General features: G+C 40.2%; 1 protein-coding gene across 1 annotated transcript in view; it reads left to right on the top strand.

Moving 5' to 3' along the window:
* Nucleotides 1–27593, top strand: part of GALNTL6 (polypeptide N-acetylgalactosaminyltransferase like 6) — a 982562-nt gene that overhangs the window by 805429 nt on the left and 149540 nt on the right. The gene's annotated exons all lie outside the window — the stretch shown is intronic.

Raw genomic sequence — 27593 nt, 5'->3', positions numbered from 1 at the left:
AACCACCGTGTGTGTGTGTGTGTGTGTGTGTGTGTGTGTGTGTGTGTGTGTGTGTGTGTGTGTGTTACCTACTAGGACAAGGGTGCTCTTCTGAGCTGACATTATAATTAGTGTCTGTTATTCCTGGCCACAAGATCAGCCCCTAAACTGGGTATATAACATCTAGCTCGTACAAGTTGCTCGGTAGGTCACATTTTAAAATTAAAGTCCGCAATATATTTGGTTCTCAATATTCTGGAAACCTTACATTGACAGTTTGTGGGAAAACTGTAATTTAAGGGAGACATTATAACCATTTGTCACTCTGAAGATATTGCTCTCAGTGGGTACCAGAGAGCTTTACCTTGAAGACAAACTAGGGAAGGCGTCTTTTCTCATCACCCAGGACGATCCTAGGCAGGATGGGCTAAGGAAACCGGAGTAGATGAAATCTGCCCTAGTGACCTGAGAATCACTGTAGGCAGGCCTCTTCCATCTGGCTGTCATTGCCCCCGCCTCCCTGCCATTTGCAGGCTCCTCATTTTCTCACACTTGAGCCCCGTCAAGATTAGTCAGAAGGATTGATTTAACCAGGTACCAGTCATTTATAACTAGTATGAATATAGGTCATTATTCTCCCCTCTGAAGAAGGACTCTAATACTAATCCCATTCTGCTGTAACAGAACGTTACGAAGGACTTTTTCTGATATCTGGGAATTATGGTTTAAGCCTCTAAATTGGAGGCTTTTTTTTATTGTCAGTAAATAACGAAACTTCTTCTTTTCTTTGGATAAATGCTAAACATCTATGAGAGAGGGGAGGAGTCTGCTTCCCCTCCCCACCCCAATTTAAGAGGGAAAAAAAGCCCCCAGAGAACCCCTTAATGGCATTGAGAAGGGGAATTACAAGAAGAGAGAGGTATTTTGTTCTCTGTTTACTGTCTGCTTAGCCTGCTGGGTGACAGAGAAGTACCTGCCCATTCTGGGTCACCCTTGGATCTGCAAGTAGGCATTTCCAAGGGGGCATCACTTGGCCCAGGAGTGTCCAGGCCGGAGCAGAGAGCCTGGTGTCTGCTCTTGTGTGGAGTGGTTGGAGGCTGGAGTGTGGCTGAGCAAGATAAGAGTGGGCACCTGGAGGAGAAGCCTGTGCTCTTGCTGCGTTTGCCACTTGTTAGGACGAGGATGGGGAGGTTCCCAGGGGCCAGGGGGGTAGAGAACCACTATCTAGAACTTGAAGCACACTATCTAGAACTGCCTGCCAAGGAAATAAAGAGATGGGTTGTGTTTCTAGGTCATGAATTAAGGGAGGTGGCCACAAGAGAGCAACTGGCCAGAGAAAATATATCAGTGGTATTAGAAGAGAACCCCTGTCCTAGTGGGTAACGTTCCCCACGCCTCCCGGCCCCCCCCCCCACCCCACCCCACACACACACACATTCACATTCGCATACTCACATCCTGATTGAGAGAGAGCTAGTGTGTGGGCCTCTACTCTGACAAAAGAAATCCAGCAGCCAAGAGAGGGCTACAAACAGCACCAGCTGTGTGAAATGGCCATTGGCCCCTTTCCTCTGATCCCTCCTTCTCCAACCCAGGGAGGGCCAGAAGGAAAGTGAAGAGAGAAAGCGAAACCAAGAGAATGAAAAGACACCTCTTTTTACCTCTTGACAGCTTGTGTCAGAACCACAAGTGGGAGAAGCTTTAAATTGGATAAAAAAAATTAAGTTTTTCTTTCTGATTGAACGGAATTTTTTTTAATACCTAAAGAAGAAACTGTTATTCTGGCTGAATTCATCTGTAGCTAAAGATCTGGGACCCACTCAAGATGTCACCAAGGGGCAGGAAGCGATTGAAAGCAGTGACAGGAGAGTCATAAAGTAGTGTCCTGATTGTACCCTACCGAGTTCTCCCTGATCACTACATGGCCTGTGCTGTTCTCTTGGTAAAGGAATTCATAGCAGAGCTAGCAAGTGGGAGAAGCATAGATAACTCACGAAATAATGTGGTAAGTACTTTACATAACCTGGTGCTAGGAAACTCCATCCATCTGGTGATGCTTGGTGTTTGATTTGAACCTTGAAGGACGAGAAGATTTTGAAAAGGTAGAGAAAGATGAAGCCACTCCAGCTATAGGCAATATTCTGAGTGGAGCCATTCGGGCAAAGATGAATGACCTGGTTTGATTGGAGTATTGACTTCATGGGGAGTTATTGTCAGTGTTAAATCCAAAAGTGTAGTGAAGTCTAAAAATGAATGGTATGTTTAAAACTAATCTTAAAATTCTGGGTTTTATAGTTTAAATGAAACCATAGGAGATTATTGAGCAGCAGGCTGTATGTGCCCATCTATGTTTTTAGGAAAGAACTATGGCAACAGGGTACAAAGTCCAGAATAGTTAAAATTAAAAGAAACTAAATGCACCGAGATTAGTCAAGGGATGAATACAGTGTAAATAAGGAGACCAATTATGACTGTGGCTCTGGAAATGGGAAAAACAAGACAGAGTCAAGAGATAGGGCAGAGGTAAGATAGACAAGACTTCCCCACACAGGGTTAGCTCCATGAATATATGATTGCTGATCTAAAAATAGAGCCTGTAAGACTACCACAGAAATTACTTCATTCCCTAGAAACCCACAGATCCCATGGCCCAGCTATTCCGTTGACTCCCCAAAGCTCAGCTGGGCTAATGAAGAGTCAACTTTTACCCAATGATCCCTTGGCATTTGGGGCTACTGTGCCCTCAGGAGCAATGGGGTCATCTCTCCTGTCTGGCAAGGCCAATGGCATAAACAGCTCTGTCTCCTTCTTTGAGCCTCCAAAAGAACTGGAGATATCTATTCCAATCCCTACCAGGTGGACAGTAGTAGTCTGCCCCAGCCCATCCACCTGCCCACTTCATTCAGCAGGCCCTTCATTACTTCTGCAATGACAAACGGAGAAGAGAAATCATAAAAATGAATGTTACTTGTGATACATTCTTCCCTACCTGCAAAAATTCTTATGACCACCTGGACCAGCAAAGGGCTTTCATTCACCCTTATTCACACCCAGTTTAATGTCTCCACGATATCCTTATGGGGGCTGGGGGACTTATTTTTCAAAACTAATAGTGCAATTTTATGCAATGCCTTTCTCCAAAGCCTGATTATATCAGCCTGCAAAGGCTTCCTCTGAGTTTTGGCAGTTAGATCAAATTAGATACAGAAGCCCAGACATCCTGAAGAGGAGAAAAATCAATGTAAATAAATGTAATTTCTAAATAAAATATGCTCTTACCTAATTGAAAAGTCATTATCCATTAGTCAAATGCAGCTTTAATCAGACATGAATGATGGAGGAATTCTATATTCAGAGGAAGAACACAGGTTGGCATTTTAAAACCCTCATGTCTCATGCTATTAGCCTTGAAAACCTTTTACCAGGTAACTGAGGTATGAGTTTTAATTCCCAATATCAAACCAAGAATAAAATTATTTTAATTATGGTCAACTGGGTAGAAACATTGATGGTCTAATTGCTAAGCAGTAAATCTGTATTCTGTCCCCAGGAGACTCACACCTGAGCCAAGTGATTCAATAATTCATTAAAGCACTTCCCTGTGCATCAATTATCAAATCATGTGCCTTGATTACTTTACTCAGGAAAGTTTCCCTTGTGAAAAGACTTTTAGCAATCATCAAAACATGGAAAAACCCTCTAACCTATTACACATTTGATTTTCATAGGAAGAATATAAAATCTTACATCAACCTCAATTATCTAGGGCACATGTGCAAAAGGCAATGTGCAAAATAATTGCAAGGGGCATGGCCTGGCCAACTTTATGCAGAATTTGAGGCAGGTGGCTTTGGGGGGGTCCCTACCTCTCTAATTCTTGTGGGGGTTTTTCCAGGAGTTTTATAAAGAATTGCTTTAAATATCATAATTTTTGTGGGCCAGAATCATGTTTTATCATATTTGCATCCCCATGATGCCAAACCCAATGTCTTAATGCCTATATATAGCAGATCATAAACTGATGCTTTTTCCATAGGTCGTTTGTGACTTTGATGACCCAAAATACCAAAGGGGAAAAATATTATGAAAGAGAGGAAAAGTTAATGAACAAAAATAGGGGTCACTAAATAGAAACAAACAAACAAAAAAACCCTCAAAGGATAGTTCTCTACATAGAGAAGACATTTCACAAATATCTGTTGGGTGATTACAAAAGATGAGAGGAAAATAAGAAAGAAAACACTTTCAACCTGGGATCAATGGTTTTGCCCACACTCCCAATAAAAAGCGATAAAATTTCATTGTGAAATTTAGCTCTTCTTCCTGTTCTAACTCAACTGCCTATGACAGAGATCATTCTAAGCACGATACTGTGGGATTAATGACATCCAGAGAAACATCAATGAGGAAAGGACAACTAACTGATTGAATAATCAATCCTCAATAGCTGAAAACTATCTTCACAGGATTTAACTAACTTAAAATTACAAGAAACTCTGAGTATCTCACCCTCTGTAATTATTGTCATTATCAACACTCTTCTTGACACTGTAGTCTTAAATGGATTCTGAAGACCAGTGTTGACACCAGAACTGAGTGCAAGGATAGTGTATCTCAGTGCATCAGCACTTTATTTTTTTCTACATCTACTTCTTTTAAATATATTTTATTGATTTTTTTACAGAGAGGAAATGAGAGGGATAGAGAGTTAGAAACATTGATGAGAGAGAAACATCAATCAGCTGCCTCCTGCACACCCGCTACTGGGGATGTGCCCGCAACCAAGGTACATGTCCTTGACTGGAATTGAACCTGGGACCCTTGCGTCCGCAGGCCAACGCTCTATCCATTGAGCCAAACCGGTTAGGGCTTTCTACATCTACTTTTAAAGGAATGGCTCCAAAATGGGAACTCAATCTACTAGACCTTTGTCAGTGTATGATGGCCTGGCATAGTAACACACTTCTATATTTGAAAATATCAAGGTGGGAAATAGGGGGCTGGTGGGACCATGGGGAACAAGCCCTTAGTTCTGCCTCCTCCCCTCTTTTCTCCCCGGCTGTACTTGCAATCCAGTTGTGGTCGGTCAGGGATTTTGAATCTTAAAAGAATGGATCATGTGCTCAGGGACAGACAAAGATTATTCACAGTGGCAGCAGCAATGGGGGTGCAGTCAGGAGCCCAAGACATGGCAGCAAATGTCCAGGTGGGCGGAGTCCAGGATGCAGCAATGTGTCCTCAGGGATGTGTCCATGGGGGCTGTCTTTTTCAGACTGTCCTTGTAGGGGAGCTGGGTCTTGGTCAAGACTGCACTTTTGCCCTGGCTGGGTGGTTCAGTTGGTTGGAATGTTGTCCTGAACACCAAAAGGTTGTGGGGTTCAATTCCAAGCCAGGGCACTTACAAGAGGCAACCATGCAATCTCTCTCTCTCTCTCTCTCTCTCCCTCCCTCCCTCCCTCCCTCCCTCCCTCCCTCCCTCTCTCCACATCCTCAGGTAAGGATTGCCAAAAAAAAAAAAAAAGGCTACATTCTTTTGTTTCCCATCTGTTTTCTACACTGGACAGTTCTGTGAGCCACCTAAGGTCCTTCTAACAAAATTCCTTCTCTATTTCTGTGAGACTGAGTCATTTCTTTGGTTTTCAACCAGATTCCCTGGTTTGTAGGGAACATAAAGTACAATTCTTAAAAAGTGTAATTTTCTGGGAAGTGAGGCAGTTTCAAATACAAAAAGTAGACACAAGTATTTGGAAATTGCTTACTTTTCTCATGTCTTCTTCCTCTTTCCTGACAATGCTTTCCTCACATGCATATAAATACCGCCTATAGTCACCAAAGACTCTACTAGAGGCCTGTTTACACTTTTGAAAAATTCTCTTTGCCAGCCTAATTATAATAAAAAGCAGTCATTAAATTTGGGATTTAGAGAAATTTATAAACAATCATATTAACCCATCCCCTGAGAAAATAAATCAATGGGGGACAGGGCCAGACTGTCAAATTAGATTCTCTCTTATTCAACTAGAGAATTTGTCAATAAAGGAGGAAAGCTTAACTAAGTTAGAGTTTCATTGTACATGCTGTAAAAAGAGCAACTGGCTTTTTCATTTGGAGGTAATCATTGCAAATAGTTATAATGGCTGGAGAGTTCTTAATAAAGAGAATATTGCAGATACGAGTTCATTTTTTGCTTTGCTAGAAAGGTGTGAATGCGCTAAGGTGGAAAGTCTATGACACACCCATTACGAGGGATTCAAGGTCACAGGTCTGAGCTGAGACATAGCAGGTGTGGTGCAATCATGGTGAGAGTGATTATTTCCGATACTTCATGGAGAACATAAATATTGAAGAATCAGGGACCACCTGAAGTTGCTCATCTATTTCTCAGACAGTATTAAATTTATGTAATGCTAGTGACAGTAGAGAATCCTAAAATACGATGCCTTTAGTGCCTGGTAATCACTATGACCTTCTGCTAAGTTAAATAAAAATTCTCTTATGTACGTAAGAGTCTTGATTAAATTATGAGCCATTGTAGAGTCCTGGGAACATAGAGGAATAAAGATAGTGGTGTGTGTGTGTGTGTGTGTGTGTGTGTGTGTGTGTGTAATATCTGCTAATACAGTACAATTTTTTGAAGGTGGTATGGTCTCAGAGTTCATCATTGTTTGAGTTGTTTCTAGACTGCGGAGTTGATATACCTCCAGTTGTTGTAGGAGAGAGAATCAGTGTTTCAATGGAAGTTTTAGTGCGCTTAGCTAGTTCTGAAAATACAATACTTGTTTCAAAATGCTGAATCACCTTTGAGGCAAAGAGAGAATGGCCTAAATATCACAAAATTTAAAACTTCTACCCAGAGAAATATTACTCTTTTTTTTTTTCATAAAAAGGGTAACTTCTGGACATGTAGTAAAAGACCCTTTTGGATCAGACCTGAAAAACAAAATATGTTTTATGAGAGCATTTGTAGTTTTCAAGATGATTTTAGACAAAAGTCACAAAATTGACAGTCAAATTTCTGAAAACTAGTTGTCTTACCCTTTCTAGGTATGAGCCTAATTCAAGTGTCAGAGGCAAATGCTTGAAATTACTTTCAAATGTTTAAATATTCTTAGTGCTAAATATAAACATGTCTTAAGTAAGTAAGCTGTACAAACAACCTGTAAAATAAACCTAAAACCATCACAGCCAATTTTTTTGTTTGTTCGTTTTCCACAATGCCCCTATTTCTGAAGGCATGAAGATATATTTTATCCTGGAATTTTTTACTGTTTTAAAGGCACTTCTTTATTCTTAATCAAGTGGTTATCACATAGAAAGTCTGTAAACACTGAGTTGAAATTCTTCTTCAGGCTCAGTTTTAAATACCATCAATTGAATCTGTTTAAGCCTTTATTCTCTGGCATCAAGGCTTTGAGCATTTATCTCTCCCCCCCACCCCCCAATTGTCCTACATCATACAGTAGGTCTCATATAAATTAAGATAATCTGTATCATTCTCTTCTATGTTCCACCAGTCCTTCTTCTGAATCTTTATTTATGCCCTTCACCATTTATCCATTTTCTTGCTTATTCATGCAATAATATTTATTGAGCAGCTACTCTGCACTGAGCCCTATATTAGGTACTTGGAGATGAAGGAGATGAAGATGAGCTAGCCCTGGCCAGTTTGGCTCAGTGGACAGAGCGTCGGCCTGCGGACTCAAGGGTCCCAGGTTCGATTCTGGTCAAGGGCATGTATCTTGGTTTCGGGCACATCCCCAGTTGGGAGTGTGTAGGAGGCAGCTGATCGATGTTTCTCTCCCATCGATGTTTCTAACTCTCTATTCCTCTCCCTTCCTCTCTGTAAAAAATCAATAAAATATATTTTTTTAAAAATGAGCTAAAACATAGTATCTACCCCCTAGCAACCTAGTGTCCATTGAGTAGATCAATAAATGCAGAAGCACCGCTTGTACCGAATTGCCGATTACTCAGAAATGCAGATGTTTTAAAATAGTTCAAATATAACTGTCTCAGTCCAGCCAAATGAATATTTCTGTGACAGACAAAGATAGGTGCTTCCCAGATTCCCTTTCAAGGAAAGACTTATTGTCTCAGCTGCTAGGAGGGCTGTGGGTGGATGCCCTCAGCACCCTTGCTCAAGCATGCCCTTTCCAGGGTGGCCCACAGCCAACGACTGAGGAAAAGCCTGAATATTTTATACCCAACACTCTGTTCCCTGTGGGCCAACTGACCTTCAGGCATCCAGGCAGACCTGTTCTCTCTGTAATCGCTCCACTTCCTTCGCTTCCCTTCTCTAGGGTTGGTTCCAAGGACATTTTCTAAATATTGGAAATTCATGGTGCCAGAATCAGCCTCCCGGAGAACCCAGCTGGTAGCATTTCTTGAGTGGACTTTTTAAATGAGCCCTGGCCCTTGCCTTCTTGCACTAGAATGTGATCTTCAGGAATATGATACTGGAGACTGCTGCATTAAATAGAAGAATAACAATGGAAGCTATGATAACAGCAAAGGGTTTATCCCATACCAGGCATGTGTCTAGGGTTTTATTTATACCAGCTCATTTAATTCTCACAGATGTCTAATTCTTTAATGTACGTTTCATTGCATCATTAGTAACTACAGTGGAATTACACGTTCGCAGCACTTTTAGGTAATAAATAACATCTACCATGCATGAGCTCCTACTACATGCCAGCACTGTTGGAGGCCCTTGATAGCTTCAAATGTTTGCCCTAACATCTCTGTGAGTTAGGCCAGGCCTGCTGATTCCCCTTTTACCAAAAAGAAAACAGGTTCCTAATGAGTATGTGAGTCACCCGAAGTCAGAATTCAAAAGTAGCCGCGACGGTCTCAAATGCGGTATTTCTATTTCCAAAACAAGTGATCTCAAAGATACCTTAGATATTTAGATTTATTTAAATTATGCTTAATCTAGGAACTATACTTAACAGGTTAAAGTCACCATCCTTTTAAAAAATATTTTTAAATTGAATTTTAGAGAAAAAGGAAGGGAGAAGGAGAGGGAGAGAAACATTGTTGTGAGAGTGGATCATCAATCAGCTGCTTCCTGCGTGTCCCCTGGGGTTGGAGCCCACAGCCAGAAGCCAGGGCACATGCCCAGACCAGGAATCCAACCACCCACCTTTCAGTGCACTGGGGGGGGACGATGCCAACCAACTGAGCCACACAGGCCAGGGCAACATGCATCATTTTTAATTGTACCACCTCGGGCAGTCTCCAAAATCTCAGATATGTGGAAAGCAGCATCTGATCATTAGCACAGCTATCTAGCTTTGATCAGGGATTTCCTTTTATAAACCTAGATGGCTTGAAGACACTTGTTCTCCTGAGCACCCCTGAGGGTGTATGAGAGCTTCACCCCAAATAAAGAGAAATCATGTTCTTCAGTTTTATGCCCACGTGCTAGGAGTGAATCACATTATATATTTGATTCTACTTTTAGTGTCATGATGCACATTCCAGGAAATCCCAGTGTACAATGTATATGTCATAATCTGCTCTTTGAAGATAAATTTAATTTCTAAAGAATGATTGAAGGCTTTAGCCTTTGAATAACTGATTAAATTCAGCAAGCAGCAGCCTCTCCTATGGCTAAGATTGGGGAGCTTGCCCGGCCGGTGTTCCCCGGTGGTTGAGTGTCCACCCATGCACCAAGAAGTCGCTAGTCTGATCCCATGGTCAGGGCACATGCCCAGGTTGTGGGCTCAATCCCTAGTGGGGGCCATGCAGGAGGCAGCCGACTTATGTTTCTATCTCATTGCTATTTCTATCTCTCTCTTCCTCTCCCTTCCTCACTCTCTAAAATCAATAAAGACATATTTTTTAAAAAAGATTGGGGAGCTTTGTGGGGAAAGATGTGAGAGGTTTTCCTTTATGTCATCCTTTCTTTTAAAGCTTTATTGTTGAAAGTATTACATATATCCCCTTTCTCCCCCATTGACCCCATCTAATCCACCCCTACCCCAGGCCTTTACCACACTATTGTCTGTGTCCATGGGTTAGGCATATAGGCATACAAGCTCTTTGGTTAATCTCTTCCCACCCACCACCCACCCCACCTTCCCTCGGAAATTCGTCAGTCTGTTCCATGTTTCCATGTCCCTGGATCTATTTTGTTCATCAGTTTATTTTGTTCATTAGATCCCACATATGAGTGAGATCATGTGATACTTGTCTTTCTCTGACTGGCTTATTTCGCTTAGCATATGTCATCTCTTTTCATGGCGGTGAAATTACATGAATTTGTCACCTGGGAAATACAGAATCATAAATTCCTCTTGATCAAAAAGAAAAAGAAAAAAAAAAGAGGATGTCTGAATTGTTTTGCTATAAGCAAGTGAGCTGTGGGGGAAGAACAGCGCTGCCGTTGATGGGCGATGCCAGCATTTTGGCAACAGGAACAAACACAGAGAATAAAGGCCTGCCGGGCTCACTCCTTGACTCTGCAAATGCACTCACTCTTTTTCTCTATTATTTCCCGCCTGATAGCTGTTCCCAGCAGTAAAAGGTGAGCGCACCCTCTGGAAATGGGTTAAACATAAATGACTGAGATCCTTGTCAGAGGCCCACTGTGGCCAACACCCCTCTCCTCCTCCAGTCCCAGTCCTCACAAGGGCACTTCATTTCCACTTTATTACTTTTCTCATTTCAACGGCAGGCTAAGGTCCAAGGGAAAATGCCACTATAAATGGAGGTGCTTGATTATAGGCCAAAGTGTCTGCCCTATCTCAAGTCCACTTCCTCCACTTCCATCCTCTTTCCAACATTGCCCTTTTCTGCAGCTGCAGAATCCCAGCCCACTGCTGTGTACTTGAAAGTCGCTTGGGTAACAGCTGCCATAAGGCCTTCCTCGAACAACTCCTAACGAACATGTACGAGCCCTGCAAAGTGTTGCTTCGTTGTCCATTTACTCTGCTTTTAACATGACAGCTGACAGCCTCCTGCGCTCAGGGAAAGAAAAGCATGACTGCTGAGAGCCATAAAACGTTTGCTTTCCTTCCTGGTGAAGGTCAGGGCTGCTCATCCAACGCTTTCTTTTATGACCTGATGCTGTAAAAATTGCAGTCATTTGGCTTTGTCTGGAGGGTTAAAACAAAGAAACCACCATGGCAGCTGCCCTGCTTTTCAAAAACTCCAAAATAATAACAATCATGGAATGCATCACAAAAGAAATGACAAATCCCCTTGAAGTAACTCCTAATGATGCATTTTAAAAGCCATTTAAAAATAATGGTCGATAGCCTGGATTTGGAAGAAATGTACAACGGAAGAGAGATGGCTTTAATTCCGCAAAATAAGGTCGTGGTTCATTCATACAGGGCACATTGAGCCACTTAGGACTTGCCTGTCTGCCCAGTACAATCGAGATGTCCCCTGCAGGAATACTGGTCATTGTGACAGCGGAGACTCAGAATCACAGTCATCGAGGTGATCTTACTTCATCTTCACAACAGCCTTGTGACCTTGTATGGCAGCTGTTCCTATCCCCATGTCACAGAGGAGAAACTGAGTCTCAGAGACATTCAATGACCGCTCAGTCACCTACTGCTGGCGAGTGGCAGAGCTAGAACTCAAATCTTTTTCCAAAGCTAATGTGTTTTTTAGTCTCTGCACTGGATTTTAGTGACATATCAAGTTCTGTGGAGGTTTTGAATAGAAATTAATTTTTCCTAAGTTATCCCAAATCCCCTTCCTTAAAACGTCCAAGAAGAGAAGGTCTCTTTTTTTTTTTTTGTCAGGCAGAACAGTGACTATGGGTTTCAGTGTATAAGAATTAACATTCTTTATCTTTTACTCTTCATCTGAGAATATGTGGGGCTTTTTACTGATGAGAGAGAGAGAGAGAGAGAGAGAGAGAGAGAGAGAGAGAGAGACAGAGAGAGAGAGAGAGAGAGACTGAGAGACTGAGAGAGAGAGAGAGAGAGGAAGGAGAGAGATCGATTGCCTCCTATATTCACCCGACCTGGGATCACACCCACACCCTTTTTGGTATACTACATGATGCTCCAAGCAACTGAGCAGCCAGCCGGGGCAGAATTAGCATTCTTTAAAGAGAATTTGACTTACCGAACAGCATTTAAATGAAAAGGTTGCCAAATGTGGTGTTGTTCTCAGTCTAGTCACCACAGGTCAATTATGCATTTCATAGGCAGCTCCACGTTGCCAGTTTATATTAGATTCACCAGAGACTTATTAACCTCTGGGAAGAGTTACCAGTTTTGCATAAAAGCAAAACAAAAAGTAATGTCCTCATTCATAGAAAGAAAAACGTAAAGCAAAGATAAAAGGAAAATAAAAGTCACCTTATGTATAGGTACATGAGAATCAATTGTTTTTAAAAAAAATGAATCAGATATCCCGGACCCCAGAGATATTAATTCCATAGGTCTCCAGTGGATTCCAGGAACACTTCATTTCTGTGCTATTCTCATGGGGATGGCTCCCCTACCACACTTAGAAATACATTGGACTGGCGGGGGGAGGGTCTGGGAGGAAATGGGTTTCCAGAGAAGCGCTGCAATTTTGAATTTGCAAAATGAGACATGTTACCCTCCCTGATGCTGGCTTTGAATAGGAGCATGGTTAGTAATATGTGATTAAGTTCTGCCTTCAAAAATTGTTGAGCATGATAGCAATTTAGTGACTAGTAACTTCCCTAGCTTTTAGTTTGATGTCTCTGCCTCTTACTATTTGTAGGTACAATAAAATTTCATTAATAGAGACCTTCAGTGGACTGAAATGAACCTCTAACCTGCTAAAAATGATTCATGAAAACAGTGATGGTTTTTTTGACCAGCAAATTAGTAGAGGGTTTGTTTTTACGTTATTTTTCAGTGCAAGGGAGACAATCAAATTCATATATTTCCTGTAGGAATGTAAGGTTGTATAATGTTTTAATCATTCTAGAAATTTGGAAATTTGTATTAAAAGTTTTCAAAACGGTCATACTCTTTGGCTCAGCAATACAAGTCCTATCCTAATAAAAACATGCACAAAGACTTACAAACAAATATGTTTACAATAGTAAAGCTTGTGAAAGCAATCTAAATGTTCACAAATAGGGAGATAAGTAAATTGTGCTATATTCAAATGATGGAATAGAATGCATCTCATATCTTATGGGAGTTTAAAATAATATGAACATGCTTTTCCTGGAAAGGTCAGTCTTTAAAAGTATATTATTATGGTATTATTTCTCAACTAGTTTAACAGAAAGGAAAAGATTTTTAAGAAATACTCAAAGGTGTTAAAAACAATTTTCTTTGGAGGGTGAGGTTGTGAATAGTTGGTATTTTGTTTTTATATTTTTTTTAGGTTTTCCATAATTTCTTAATTTTCCTAGAAAGGAAGTTTTGCTTCCTTTCTAATGTAATACAGGCCACAGCTATCGATGTACTTTTTTTTTTTTTTTGTCACCTTATGCTACAGCAGCAGGCTTCCTTCAGAAGGAGCCGGGAAAGAGCACCCAAGCGAGAAGCCACAATCTCGGAAGGCACATCCCATTACCTGTACCACATTCTCGTCATTAAGGCGGTGACTGAGCCTAGGCATCACCCCGGGGGAGGTGTCACACAGCAGCATGACCACCAGGACATGGGGACCATTGGGAACCATCGATGAGGCTGCTGACTCCATAGAAGTCTAGGCGTAACGTTCCTATTGCCTGTGGGGGGAAAGGCTCTCTGTTTCCCCAAACAGAAAACCTGGAGATGGAATTTCCCAACGGGTTTTTTTCTGCTGCACATGGAAAGGTTTATCAGTTATAAATGTTGAAACTCATCTCATGTCCCTCCCAACTGAGCTCTGGCTCCCCGTGCTAATGCTACCCAGGGAGGGGAGAGCATGTGTTCCTGGAATCTCTGGTTTAAATTTGGAATGCACTTTCCTAGTGGGGAAAAAAAAAAAAATATATATATATATATATTATTATTATTATTATTATTATTATAGTCAATGTGTTTCCTAGGTCAACTGTTAGAAGCCTGTTTAACACAAACCTTAAAATTGTAATAGAGACATAAACCTCAGGCAACATAATAGTGCTACTTCAACATCATCAAATCTGATAATATTATAATGATTCTATGGAAAAATGCATTTTAAGTTCTAAACAACTGGCTTACAATCAGAGATTTGGAACACAATCAGTTATTATCTGTCTTCTGTTATATAATTTCTAGGGTAAATGCTCGCATTCTGAAACCCATAAAATAATTAGGCAACTGTCCATTTAACCCCCGAAGAGTATTATTCAATAGTAACAGCAATAGATTTTCTGTCATATGGAAAGGAACAATGAGGCCATCCCATATAGTGGATTTCAGTTTGTTGTTTAATAACAATTATGCGAAATTGCTAATCTAGTGCATGAGTGAATCTCTCTCTGCAATAAACCTTTCATTTATAGTGAAGAAATGAAAAGTATTACTACCATCATTGCTAATTTACAGATCAATTAACAAATAATGTATTTGCTTAAAATAATACCATGCACACTGTGGGGATTCAATAATTGGTGAATAGGAAACTTTGAGTATTAATATTTCTGATAAATCTAACCCCAAATATATACTACAAAGAAGTTTAGGGGTTTTATGCTGCATATATAACCATTACCTAAATATGATGATGGTAATTATTTTGGTCTTAAAGTATAATTAATTTCTCTTCCTTCTCCTCCTCCTTTCCCTCCTCCTCTTCCTCCTTTTCTTTCTCCTGCTGCCCCCCCCCCCCCCCCTCTCTCTCTCTCTCTCCATATTGCTCCTGGCTTAGGTTTCTGATAAACACACAGCAAAAAAATTTCCACAAATATAAGTCACAATCACTTTTTTACTCTTCAGCATGGAAGGACAATAGCAAAGGATTACATTTTCTCTTCTTTTTCCTGCAACTTTATAGCAGCCACTTGACCTATAGCAACCACAAACCAAATTTTATCTAAGTGTTTTGTCATTTTGAGGGTAGACGTGGTGTTGCATCTACCTGGAGGAATTTATTTGAGATAAATCTCACAAGCTTAAGAGTTCAACTATCTTGGCCTCAGATGTATATTTTGCCTTTCTTTTTCCTTTTTGGATCTAGCAATATGTTCTATTCCATTATAGAGCTCTGTATAGGTGCAATATTCATATTTTAATATTTTCCCCAGCCAAGGTAGACATAGTTAAGATACAATAACAAATGTGAAAGTTATCTATGTATTATGATTTTTCAAAGTACTTCTCTTTGTTGAGTCACTTAATTTGACTTCAACTGTTTGAATGATACATTATTCCCAGAGGTTGTGATAGACACATTCTTTTTAACAAACATTTACTAAGTTCCTGAATGGCCACCGTCTTGAGTATTAAGAACTGGGTGAGGAAATGAGACATTCTCTGCCCTCTGTGAGTTTTTAGTCTAATGAAGAAGATGGACATTAACCTAACGTTCACACAAATATTTTTTCATATTTCCTCACATTTTTTAAGAATATAAGGACATCTGAGAAATTACTGTTTGATGTTCAAGCAACTCATTCTATGGTATTTTGTTATAGCAGGTACACTGATCCTGCCATGCACAAGGGGAGCTAATCACATAATAGTATGAATGCCAAGGGCAGAAATCATAGGACCCACCTTGGACTCTATCTACCACACTAGGTAATCCTGTAGTAGACATAATTATTTCCAACTTACTGAAGGGAAATCTCAGTAAAGGTTGAAAAAAGTCAATTAATTTATCTACTGCTATGCATTTTGTAAATGATAAAGCAGGGATTAAAATCCAGTCCTGTTGGCCTCACTGCCATATTGTCACCACACAGAATGACAAGATTGTCTGTAGGACTTCACCCCTCCCTCCTCTTACGAATTTTCTAATCTCTGGGTATCCAGGGTTCTCCTACCATTTCCTGAAAATCATGATACATCTAAACTTGGTCATGAATATCTGATCTCCCAGCAACTTGTATTTGGACTCATTTTTTTTTTTATTTTTTTTTTAAATATATATTTTATTGACTTTTTACAGAGAGGAAAGGAGAGGGACAGAGAGCTAGAAACATACATCGACCAGCTGCCTCTTGCACACCCCCTACCAGGGATGTGCCCGCAACCAATGTACATGCCCTTGACCGGAATTGAACCTGGGACCTTTCAGTCTGCAGACCGACGCTCTATCCACTGAGCCAAACCAGTTTCGGCAATTTGGACTCATTTAATGGCCTTACAAGGTGACTAGTGAAACAAACTAAATATTGCTAATAGCTTACTGTATTCTGCCACTCAGGTAAATATATTTGTATTGTGAAAGGACATTATGAGAAAGAATTTATGACAGATTTATATTCCTAATATAACTTTTATGTTTTTGCTTTATGGAACCCTGGTTTCCAAAGCAGTCTCCGCCAAATGCCCTCTCTGGCATTGGCAAAATAATTTAACCTCTTCATAAAGTGAGGGGAGATGACTCAGTGACCTCTAATATCCGCTCCAGCTGTTTTCATGTTTTTGTTTTATTCTTTTCTCTGTAACTCCAATGATTTCTTACAATGTAGTTGCCAAAATTGCTTATCAAGCATTTAAGAACCTACATAACCTGGCTCAAATTTTCCTTACAAATGTATTCACTATATTTAAGTCAAACTTTTCTATTCAGATGTCCCATATACATTTCTTCCAAGAATGCTTTGCCTCTTCCTCAAAGCATTTCCTGGTCCCACCTTTCTTCAACCCAAGAATAAGTCTCCCCAGCTCCATGATGCCTCCCCATCTACCTCAGCCCATATCCTACCCTAATGTGCTGTAAAAACTCATCTGCATATTCAGTTGGCCCTTGGATTGTCAGCGTTTCCTATAAGTACCTCCGAGTAACACAGAAAATACCTTCTGCATCTTTGTATTTCCTACAAGAATCCTATATAATGAAACCCCAATATGCAAATCAACCAAGTGGCCTAACGACTGGTTGCTGTGACACGCACTGACCACCAGAGGGCAGATGTTCAATGCAGGAGCTGCTCCCTGGTGGTCAGTGTGTTCCCACAGGGGGAGCACTGCTCAGACAGAAGCTGAGTTCTCAGCTGGCGGGTGCAGTGGTGGTGGCGGCAGGTACAGTGGTGGTGGTGGGAGCCTCTCCTGCCTTGGCTGCAGGCGGGAGGTAAAGAGCGAGGGGTCCCAGACTGTGAGAGCCCTGGGCTGTGAGAGGGGTATCTGACTGCTGGCTTAAACCCGATCCCCCTGAGTAGGCAGGCAGACATCCCCCAAGGGGTCCCAGACTGTGAGAGGGTGAAGGCCGGGCTGAGGGATCCTCCTCCTCCCAGTGCACGAATGTCATGCACCAGGCCTCTAGTATAATTATAAGTAATGTAAAGTTGAAAAAATTATTCATTAGGTTGATATAACACCAAACGGTTAAAATTAATGATAAATTTCAGAAAATAGTATGGGTTAGAGAGGAGGACCTGGAGCGCATTATGCATCCTCTAAACACATCATTATGACTTGCTGTGTACTCTCCTAACAGAGAGATGCTTCTCTATCCTATAACTCGTCACATCTAAATACCCTAAATTTTTTTAATCTCCCAAGTTGCTCCTTTCAACTAGAATGCCTTTTGCCATTCTGTAACCACCTACAAAAACCCTCACGGGTGGTCCAGGCCAAATTACATTTCTTTTTTCCCTTATGAAAATTTCCCTGACCTTCCTAGTTGGAATGAACTTCTCTCTTCTCATTGTTGCTTTCTTACTTTCTTGTCCATCTTTTGTGGTATTGAATTATAGTTCGTTTTAGTGCCTCTCTGAGTTGCCACAATGAGAACGTAAGCTCCTCGAGAATGGAAACTGCTTCTTTCATGTTTTCTTTTATATCTTTCAGAATGCCAGGGCAGACCTTGCAAGAGTACGTGATAGAATAATATTTCTTAAGTTAATTTGAGAAAGATGCCTCAGCATATCTAGCCTGCCTTTCTGCTAAAGGACATGGATGCCTCACTCTGCTCTCTTCTAGAGATTGATTGAAAAAGAAACCATGCTCTAACTCTGCCCAAACTCTCTTATTTCAAAGAAAAGCAAACAAAAAGCAAAGGAGCCTATCTGCAGTGGGCATAATTATGCAAATGGCAAGCTAGCTAAGAGGCTGAGACTTTTCGGGAGAAGGGCGGAGGGGGAAACCAGCACACAGAGTTTGACCAATGGTTTTCCTAAAAGGTGTTTAGTGTAACGCTGCTGGTGCTGAAGGTTTTCCAAGTGGTAGAGATCCACACATGTTATGTTTAACATTCTATATTTAATTTGTATTAGAAGAGTAATAGTTATGTCAAGGGTAGTTTTGCTTAGGATGCAACTCAAAGTTTTTTTAATCCTCATCTAAGAATATGTTTTTGGTGTGTTGTTTTTGTTTTGTTTTGTTTTTTTTGGGGGGGGGGGTTTAGAAAGAGAGGAAGGAAGAGAGAAAAAAACACAACATCGTGTGAGAGAGAAACATCGATTGGTTGCCTCTAGTACACACCCCAACTGGAACCTGCAACCTAGGTATGTGCCTTGACCTAGAATCAAAAACTCCAACCAACTGAACTACCCAGCCAGGGTTGCAGGTTCGATCCCGGTTCTCTCTCTCAAAATTAATCATATTTTTTAAGCTACAAGTAAATAATAGATTGTTTAAATGCTATGGAGTGTAGTAAACATTGTGGGAAGACTACACAAATGGCTGCAGCTTCAGAAGCAGTGACCTGTTCCTAGTCCTAACTGAAATGAAGGTCATGAAATCTCATTGGAACTCCTGATTTCTGTTCTGCCATCTGATCTTAGGCCATTTCCTAAGGGTTTTCTGAATATAAGTTATAAATTTCTCTCAAGGGTTTTCAGCCCTGGGATATTTGCTTTTTAAAAGACATGATATCACATTATGTTACTAGTCATATCATTGTAATTTCTACCAATGTCCCTGAATTTCTTCCACTTGTACCATTTCATTTCCATGCAGCTCTGCTCCCCCAAGGCCACAGGCTCATGCTGAGCTCTGCAGCTTGAGTGATTAAGCTTCTTTGTTGTTGCTAAAGTGCCTCTCTTCTTCTTTCCAGAGGCCTGGCTCTTGATTTGCAGCAAACTTCCCACTGTCTGTGGTGCAATTAGGATGCTTCAGTTTGTTTTCAGTCTCGGTCTCTGGTGGGCCAGGTCCAGATGAGCATTTCCTCTCCTGTGACCCTGCACGAAGCTCTGTGTGACACCACTTGCCAAGGACAGTCAGTTGATCTGTCTCTGCAAGGGCTTTATTTTCTAAAACAAAACTGTACTTGGCTTCATTTACTGAAAACTGCATCATCAGTTGCATTGTTATCCTCACTTACTGTCAATTTCTAATCATCAAATTCTGTCCTTCTGGCTGAGTCTTAAATAGATGATTATGTATTATCTTTCTTCTGACCACTTGATGACTCCTGACATTGTTACTCTACTCGGTGAGTGATCAGAGCAACTCACATCTGAAATCAGATACAGGTCAGAAGCTCCAGATAGATCAGTTTGACAAAACGGGAAATAAACATGGAATGAAACAAGGGAATCAATTGTTTTAGTATTACCTAACACAGAGACCATACATCCCCCAAGTCTTTCAAATTATTTAAAATATTGTATTAATTATATAGGTGTTTATTTTCCAATCTTTCCACTTTTTCCCCCCTTCTGTTTTCATGCTTTAAAAAGAAATGCAAATTCAAGAAAGTAGTCCAGACCATAATTGCAAAGCAGGACCGTTAATGTTCGCCGTTGTTCACTTCCTGGAAATAGGAAAGCAATCTCTTTCTCTTCGCAGACTGGTAAAACATGAAGGTTCATTGACTACACTTTCTTCCTCTCTACCTGTCTGGCTTTGCAACAGCTTCGAATTAAGAGCAGATAATACAGAGGGACAATAAAGTGTCCAACCTCATCAGCTTTTAGCGCCTTTATTCTTTATGGTGAAGTGGATTCCAGTGTTTTGTTGTCAAGTCTATTTTTTGAGAAACCACTTTCACTGCCTTTACAAGAAAATGTCACGGTGCCTCTGGTGCAGGCAAGGGACAATCTAATTTCATTATAGTTAAGTGCCTGACTCCCCATTACCCTCCATAATAGCATAACATGGGATATTATAGGGCTTTAATAAATAGGAAGGTTGCGGGTTGCAGCACATTTTAGTTGAAACTAAATTACTTTGGGCCACACATCTGCCTCTTCAGTTCATCCTATCTGCCACCATTTCACAACCTAATTACAGGATTTTCTGGAAATTGATGTCCAGAGGTAACTGGATGACCTGCTATATGTAGCCGGGACAGGCAGTTCCATTGGCTTCAGTCTTCATCGCTGTCACCACGTAATTGCATTGGACTTCCCTCTTAATCCCCGTAGGCAGGAAGTAAATGAAATATTATAATTACCTTTTATTCCCTTTCCCCTGAAGCCTGGATTCGGGCAGTGTGTGTCCAAAGGAGAGAAGAGGGGGACTGACTCTAAGAGTATTAGTGATGGCCTGATCAAAGGGAACTAACCTCTCTCATCTGCAGCTTTTTGGCCAAACACTAGCCAGCCACATCATTAGCCACATGTCCCATTCACTTACTGAAGTGTAAGCCCCTGTCTGTTTAAATCAGGATCACTGCGGGGAACGTTGGAGGGATCCTGGAGAAAAGGCCTATTACTGGTATATCTATATATCTATATGTCTATATGGATATGCAAGGCATCAGAATTTGAAAGGCTTTCTCTGAAGGAAATGGAGAAGTGATCAGAGCTTAAAGAGACCATGGGCATTTCAGACTACCCAAAATACATATAGCTCATTACTGCTCTTTTTGAGATGATTTTTGTTGGGGTCATTTCATTGACATACCTAAGAGTGACCTGGATTTTTTTAAAGGGTGCATGAGTTTAGGGTACAGTTCTCTAGGCTTTTAGAAAGAGCTTTTAAAATCCAATGATTCTTTAGTGAATAGGATAAAAGCAATTCTCTGAATTTAAATTCTACTCATGAGCCTGTTAAGAAGTATAAATATAATCCCTAATAAGGCAAACCTTGGCTTTGAGGAGGGAAATGGCTCTTCACTGTGATTCACTTGCCCTTGGTAGGAGTGGGTTGAGTGTAACTGGTGACTACTCACCGGTGACCTATTGTCCCTGATTATTCTGCAAGCAATGCTCTGAAAATATAACAATAAGGAGTTCACTTAATTTTTTCTTCCCTCCTGAAGAGTTCTAAGCTGGGACAAGAGTTTCTGTCCTTGAGAAGTATCCTTAGAGTTGCACTTTATGGGACTTATATTCTATAGATAGTTTCCCAAAATGCACGTTCAATGCCTCAGCAAAAAGCATGATGAAAAAGAGGTGGCATTCCCTTTAGCCAGGTTAGTCCTCTGAAAAAGAAGCAACTAACCTCAATTTCAAAGAGCTATTTTCACCGAGTCTTCAGTCATTTGTTCATTCAGTGATTGTGTATTGCAAGCCACCTTTGACATTATGCTCAGAGCTGTGGACACAGAAATAAATGAAATAGGCAATGTGTTTCCTCTCACAGAGCTCATACTTGAGTAGGGAGCCATTCAGAGAAGTAAAGGTAACATGTTAAAGATGTAAGTGTTATGAGGAGATATAAGTGAGGTAAGGGGATAGAGAAGATTGGTATAGAGGTTGGTAGTTATTTTCAATAGGGTGGACAGGAAGTCCTCTCATATGATATTATTTGAGAAAAAAAAAAACTTGGAATTTATGGAGCAAGCCATGCAAATAACCGAGGGTAGAGCAATTTCAAAAGAAACCTTTGGCTGGAACAAGTTTGGATGGGGCAGAGTGAGTGAGGAGAAAAGGAGGTGATAGCAGATGGAATCAGAGAATGAGCTGGCAGTTCAGACATGAAGACCCTTGTGGGTCAGGGTAAGGGCTGTGGGCTTTCTGTGAGTGACATGACATGGCCATTGGAGGGTTTAAGCAAAAAGAGTGACATGATCTGATTGACATTCCAGGAGGTCCTCTGGCTGCCATGTGGACAGTAAGTTGTAGGGGTGAGGAAGACCATGCACGTGAAGAGCAGTTAGGAAACTACTGTTGTCAATATGAGAGAGGATGGAGGCATAGACTGGGTCCTCTTTAGAAAGTCCTTTTGTAACCAACCCCCTAATGAAATTATTGATTCAAGCAAGGGTTGTCATTTGGTTCAGTGGCCAGGTGAATGATTGATGGAGGACTGGTTATTCAGATGGTGCCAAAGGAATACCACACAGATGCCTTTCTGGTCATGGCGGGGTGCGGGGGGGGTGCGGGGGGAACATAATTCTACAATTAGGAGATCATGCTCTCACTTTTCTAACACAGAGGTCAAACTGAGCTTGGTGGGACATTCCAATACCATGTATCTTCTTGTATGATGCAGTAAGAAGTATATAATACTCGTATTTTAACGGAAAATGTTTAAATGCCATATAATCAATTCTTTAAATCTAATTTCCAGAGAATAAAGAAATATGCTAAATACCAAGAGGCTGCAATCAGACAAACACAGTAGGCAGGAAATTCTACAGGACAAAAGATCTACTCCCTTCAGCAAGCCAGGATAATGGGAAAGGAAGTGTTCTATTTTTAAAAAAAGATTAAGAAACATAGAAACCAGAGACAGTGTGTAATACTGGACTGAATCCTGGTTTGAGCACATCATCCATACCAGATATTTTGAGGACAAGTACAGATATTTGAATATGAACAGGGTACTTAGATTCTATTAAGGAGTTATTAATTTTGTTAGGAACAGTAATGCTATTTTTAACTTTGTAGGAATTTTTTTTTCTTTTCAAAGATGCACAACTAGATATTTAGAAATGAAATGGAAAGATAGCTGTAATTTCCCTTCTAACCCTTAAGCATAAAAAAGTAAGCTCAACAATAAAGGCATTTATCTGTACTTTCCTAGATCCCAACAGCCATTCCAATACCATTTGATCTGAGGCAAGTATGGCAGAGGGAAAGTCAGAGTAGAAACAGACAGCAGTCTATCCATGTAAAGGCGGTGTAGTTTTCCAGTTAACATCCTCCAACAGTAATGAGCATAGCAATGCTATACCCTGAACAAGATTTTCTCTGTATACTTCAACAAAGGTATTTTATTTATCTTTTAAAAATGGCCAACACACTCCTCGATAATGCAGGACTCCAGAAAGAAGCAGTACTGATACCTTATCTATTGTTACTTTTGGTTTGCTGTCTAGATCAAGCCTATTTATAATAAGCCAATTAGTTTCACATACTCACCTGAGCCACATATGAATTATACTGAGCCAGTGAGCTGAGCTGATTGTAAAAGCGGAAGAGAAAGCAGAGACCAATCTACGTAACTACTTTTTGCCTGCTGCTATTTCAAATTGCAACTTGGCAGGAGAAAAGCTTTTAATTATTTTTTTCTATTAAAAATGTTGAAGGAACATACAAGGAGAGAAATCAGGAGACCTGGTGATATCTGCTTAATAAAAAGGCATTGTGATGGCCTGTTTAAAACAGTGTAGAGGAGGTTGGGGTTATATTGACAACTAATCTGAATATCTGAGGCAGAAAAAAGAATCACATGTGTACTTGAATTATCCAGGTTATCTGACCACATCATCAGACAAGTATCGATCAAGGCAACTCTGGCTGCTTTGGTTTTAACACAGCTGTGGAACCCATTAGAGGAATGGTACATGAAAACAAAATATCTGAACAAGTCTGACTAGGTGATTTTTTTTTCTTTACTTTTTATTTTTAATCTTTATAAGAGCTTTATTGAAGTATAATTGATATATGAAAACATGCACATATTTAACATATACAATTTGATGAGTTTGGGCATATGCATAGGTGGTCTTTCAGTGATGACTTTAGGTTTTGCCATCTTCAGGTGGCAGACCTGTTAAGAACAGAGGCTCCAAAAAGAGACTGGGCCCGAATGTGGTCGGTCCCAGGCCCAGTCCCTACTGTAAAACCACCACATGCTTTGTTGCTTTGTTTTCTTCCTGGGATTGTTATGAGAATTAAACAAAATAAAACATGTAAGGCAATGAGAACAGTACCTGAGGCTGGAATAGTTTAATAAATATTATCAGTTATTTTTTTAATATCACAAATGGATAGAATCATCATAATAAAGACATCATCTTGAGGGTCAAACTTTAAAGTAGACCAGGTTTATATCTAAGAGGTTTCATTCTGTTATTTATAACATGTACATTCTATTAGACACTTCTGTATAAGGTCTGCACATACTAGTATTTCTGTCTGTTCATATCTTGTTAACCTGTAAGATTACAACAAACTTGAGGCCAGAGATAACCTCTTCCTCAGATGCTCAGAAACTGCAGTATAGTATATTAAGTAATATAGCATTAGTATTTTAATTTCATTCAAGAGTTGTGACATTGGACAGCTTTTTGTGTTTAAGAAAATCTAGTAGAAGAATAGTACCAAAAAAAAAAAACTAGCATCTGATTGCTTTCAAGTACATCAGGATGAGACCCTTTAGTGATCAACTGCAATTCGACCTTATCAATCTTTATTTCACAATGAAAAAATACATTTACTCAGTTTAGATTTCCCTTGCCTTTTACTTAAAGAAAAATCAGCCTCTGTGATTCAGAACAGTCTGTTTCAAAAGAAAATGTCGAGTGGAGGTATACCATAATGTACTTATTAAATAACCAGATGTTCTATAGAGAGGTGCTACAGAAACCAGGAAAATGAATACTTATTGCATAGGAAATAAACTCAATTTTATTCCAGTGTTTATAAATGAATTAAGGGAAGATTTTTCTAAATTATATTTATGAGGAGAGGAGATATATATAAGTGATGCCTAAAATTGTTATTAAAATATAGCAGTGAAAACCAAATCATATTAATGAGGCTTGAATCATTGGTAATGTACTCAACCATTCATGCATTCTACATGTGACTTTTACACTGTTATTTAGCAACTAGAGGCCCGGTGCATGAAAATTCATGCACTGGAGGGGGGCATTCCCTCAGCCCAGCCTGCCCCTCTCACAGTCCGGGAGCCCTCAGTGATGGGAGGGGACGCAGTGATCAGGAAAAGGAGATGCCCCATCACACCTCTGCTGCTGCCACTGCCGGCAGCGCAAGTCTTGGCCGGCCCTGGTTACCTGAGCCTCAGGCGGCTCTAGGCAGCTGGGCAGCCGCCATCCGAGGCTTGCCTGCGCCTCAGGGCAGCCCTGGGTGGCTGGGGGGCTGAGAGGACTGGGGGTCTCCGAAGGAAGGTGCATGGAGTGGCCTGAGGGGACTGGGTGCCACCATCTTGTGGCTGTGGGCACCACCATCTTTGAGGGTGGGGCAATCAATTAGCATATTTCCTCCTTATTGGCTGTGGGCACCGTCATTTTTGCAATGGAGTGAGGGCCAATTAGCATATTCCCTCTTTATTAGATAGGATGGTTATTTTCCACCTTGGAAATAATCTTTCCCTGAAAATTTGAACTGTTTTTGCTTAATAAGTGCAGTTCTTAATGGAATACGAAATCCCATATGGCCTCTTTATATCTAAGTGTCACTCTGCCCACCAGCAATATTGATAACAACAGAAAAAAACCTCTCTATAGCTCAAGAAATTGTATTTAGCTTGCAGAAGAGAAACATGGATGTTATTTTCTTTTGTGATAAAAAATTAAAGACATGAAGACTCTATTCTTCAAAATGATTGATAGGACATACAAACTAATATTTATAATTTTTTTCAGCAGAGAAAATACTCTATAACCCACTGAAATGCAAGGAGTTAGATAAAATTTAAGGAGAAGCTGGTGTGAAATACACTTTGTGTTTCATCTGTAACATATGCCTAAACTCACCTGTTTCTGCAACCTGACAAGCTTCACCCTGAGAGTACTGCATGGCTTGGCTTTTGCTTTTGTGTGTGTGCTTCCTGTCACTCAAGCCCATTTCAAAGCATCTACTCAACAGAGACTTCCACTTCCTGGATGGTTCCAGTTAGAGTTCTAAGTACTTAAATAAGCCAACCATGGTTATTGTGGGGAGATCAGTGACATGTTCAAATTATGTAGGAAGAGAGGCAAAGCGAAGATTACATGGAAGAGTGAGCCTGGTGGCATGTCTGCCATGGATTTTGAACCTTTGTTCAGTTCTACCAACAAGCTCTCTCTTCCTGGCTTAGGAACACTCCCATACTTTTCCTTCTCTGACTCTTTATTCCTTGGCCTATTCTTTACTCCCTTCCTAAAAGCACATAGTAATCCAGCTGTTAATACTCTCTTCCCTTTCCTAGCCAATGTTTTAGTCAGTTTCAGCCGTTACAACAAAATGCCATGGACCAGGGAGCTTATAAACAATGGAAATTTATTCCTCAAGGTTCTGGAGGCTGGGAAATCCAAGATCAAGGTGCCAACATAGTCTTCTGGTGAGAAGCATCTCTCTGTGTCCTCACCTAGTGGAAAGGTAGGGATCTCTCTGGAGCCTCTGAGGTATTAATCCCATTCAGAAAGTTTCCACCCTCATGACTTAACCATCCGAATGCCCCACATCCTAATACCATCCTCTTAGAGGTTAGGATTTCAACATGTGAATGGGGGGAAGGGGACACAAACATTCAGACCATAGCAGCCAAATCATAAATAAGTACAATAGAGCTCACCCAGTAAGCTAAGGAATGGCTTACAGTGTTGGGGACATCCTAAGGAAGAAGGAAGGAATAGAACCACTTGAGAAGCACTAGAATAATTTACAAAATGAAATAAGAATACTCTGTCCATACTTAGATGACATAAATAACATTTATATGGGCCCATTCTGTCACTATTATAGTGTGGTATTTACCTTGGACAAAACTATGGTATCTCCACTTCAGTTGCAGCTATGAAATACATCCAAGTCATCTATTTACTTTAAAAGGCTAATGAGAAATTATTAATCAATAATACTTTCAGATATTCAAAAGAACGTTTATTTTGATCTATTAAAAATCTCAAAGATAGATGTAATATGAAGGCATGTCACATATATTAAGTTGGGTTTGTGGAATAAATATTCATTTTCTTTTTCATTTGATGTTCTATTTTTACTATACTAGTATTTATATTTCTGCACCTTATTTAAAATATTTCAAATAATTTTGGAAGGAGATTAGTATCAATTAAAATAAGATATAATTCTTAAAGGCAAATTATCAATGAGGCAGACCCATATAGTATCACTGTTGTAATTATAGTGATATTATGGGATCTACTGGCCTAAAAGGATTTGGGTTTTGTTATCTTGCCAGAAAAAAAGCAAGTTGAGAAACTATTAACCTTTGCAATATTTTTTTCAAGTTTTCCATGTGCTGCCAAGAGAACATATCCAGACAGAGCAGAAAATTCATTAGACTTGAGTGTTCCAAATATCTGTATCAAGGACAAGGACAGAACTGCTGTACTAGAAAAAGGACTGGTACACTAGGGCACAATAACTTCAATTTTTCTTCATCTGAGTCTAGTGACCCATCCCATGAAAATGCCAACACTGCACTATTTCATCCAGATGAACTGGGGTTATGGCATCAAGATAAACACTATTTGCCCAGAAATCCCAATGCCCA

The sequence above is a fragment of the Eptesicus fuscus genome, chromosome 6 (genome assembly GCF_027574615.1).
Source record: "Eptesicus fuscus isolate TK198812 chromosome 6, DD_ASM_mEF_20220401, whole genome shotgun sequence".
Lineage (NCBI taxonomy): Eukaryota > Metazoa > Chordata > Mammalia > Chiroptera > Vespertilionidae > Eptesicus > Eptesicus fuscus.
Note: the sequence above shows the minus strand (reverse complement) of the source record. Positions and strands in the feature narration are given on the sequence as shown.